The sequence below is a fragment of the Triticum aestivum genome, chromosome 4B (genome assembly GCF_018294505.1).
Source record: "Triticum aestivum cultivar Chinese Spring chromosome 4B, IWGSC CS RefSeq v2.1, whole genome shotgun sequence".
Lineage (NCBI taxonomy): Eukaryota > Viridiplantae > Streptophyta > Magnoliopsida > Poales > Poaceae > Triticum > Triticum aestivum.
In genome coordinates this window covers 525,578,444-525,580,349 of record NC_057804.1, presented here as the reverse complement: position 1 = coordinate 525,580,349, position 1,906 = coordinate 525,578,444, and the positions used below count along the sequence as shown (strand labels likewise).

Below are 1,906 nucleotides of genomic sequence, written 5' to 3'. Positions count from 1 at the left end.
ACATTTATAGGTTAGAAACAATCTGTTCTACTTCTGCAGATTATCTAGATAAGTGATGAAGTTTACTTAGTATAGTATTTTTTTCTGTTACTTCTTTATCTACCAAAAGTGTGAACCCATGGTATGAGCGACTAATGCAAGCATCGTCATTCTTTTCTGAGTTTGTCTAATTCACATCTAAATGTTTTCTAAGGATGTCACATCTAAGCTCCCACAAATAACGCAGCAACAAGGAACAAAAAAAAAGCTGGGGCAAAAAAAAATACACCACAAACATAGTGGACACAAGGTTAGACGTGACATAAATGTGTCCTAGACAGACCCTTCTTTTCTTAGTGAAACATCAACTTTCCAAAGACAATATTCCAAACTGGGCAGTTGATACATAGAGCTATTTTACTTTAACATTTAAAGTGTGGCTGCAAATCTGGGATGCAGGAGGTGAAAATTCATTGTCTAATCTGTTTCTCAGTTTCCTCTTTCAGAAACGAGAGATTTTTCAAGACCTTGCTCCACTGCTGTGGCACTCCTTTGGCACTGTTGCTGCACTGCTCCAGGTAGGTTATAGTTATTGCACTGTTCTAAATTCAGTCGCAATGGTAAGAGTACATATGTACTTGTGCAGTTCTTGTTATTTAAGTAAGGGTGGTTGTCCATGTGTATTGATTATTTCAATATGAAATTATTGATGGTTCTGCACATTTTCCTTATTCAGTCTATCATGCTGTTTTGAAAATTTATGCAGGAGATTGTGTCAATTTACCCTTCACTTTCACCTCCTACTTTGTCGCCAGTTGCATCAAACCGTGTCTGCAATGCACTTGCACTTCTTCAGGTATGCTTTTACATGAGAAAGAAAAGGAAACCCTCACTCCTGGTGGGCCTTGTGGTGGATTGAGAATACTACTGCTTTCATATCATGCTTGCTTGCCATCTGCCCCTCAATTTCCTTTTACTTTTTTTTAATTGCAGTGTGTTGCTTCACACCCTGAGACCAGGATCCCGTTCTTGAATGGTACTGAGCGCTGCTGTTTCTATGACAAGTCTTAAATATTTCCATTGTTTATTGTTAAAAAGCTTTCCTCATTTTGGTGACTTTACAGAATAAGTAAATCTTAACTAGCAGTGGTTAATAATTAAGTCTTCTTCTTTTTCCTTTGCAGCTCACATCCCACTGTACCTGTACCCGTTCCTGAATACTACCAGCAAGACAAGACCTTTTGAGTACTTGAGCTTACTAGCTTGGGTGTTATTGGTGCTCTTGTGAAGGTAAATTAAAACTAGATACTTATGCAAACTAGGAATGGATGGTCCATATAGATTTTTGCTTTAAATGGTGAGAGGGTTGAACCAGAGGGGAAAACAGTGATGGGGATTGGTTGTATTCTTTCTTTTTTTTGTAGACTATATCTTGTTCTTTTGGTATTCTCATTCCAGTAATCCAGTCATTTTAATCAAATGGACTGGTTGGGATTGGATCCCAGGAATCTCAACAGGAACTGTTATTTTTGAAGCAAACAGGCTAATGATTTGTTAGAAATTATATTGTTTCTTCTTTTGGATATCCGATTCTGATATGTCAGAAACACAACATATCAAAAGTTAGCAATGACCAAACTGGCATGTAACAGAGACACTATAAAAGATAGCCAACATCCAGTTAGGCCAACATAACAGTGAACAAAACTACTGTCAATCAGCTCAGTTCTAGTGTTGTTGGATTTTTCTCGATTGTATTCTTGCAGTTTTGAAAATTCAGTTTATTCGGTTACTGAAAATTCAGTTAATTCAGTTAGGCACACAAATTTCAGAACTTTTGTGTGCCCTAGTACTTGGTGTTTGTAGAAAACCAGGAGTGTCAATGGGACTAGAATTCACTTGTTCTTATCTGGGTTTGTAAAACTTG

At 37.2% G+C, this 1,906-nt stretch overlaps 1 long non-coding RNA gene across 1 annotated transcript; it reads left to right on the top strand.

Moving 5' to 3' along the window:
* Positions 1 to 386: 386 nt before the first annotated feature.
* LOC123095107 (uncharacterized) lies at positions 387 to 1,210 on the top strand. Its single transcript, XR_006446095.1, has 4 exons — positions 387 to 557; positions 746 to 835; positions 973 to 1,015; positions 1,164 to 1,210. It is a non-coding gene; the product is annotated as an uncharacterized lncRNA (long non-coding RNA).
* Positions 1,211 to 1,906: the final 696 nt, after the last annotated feature.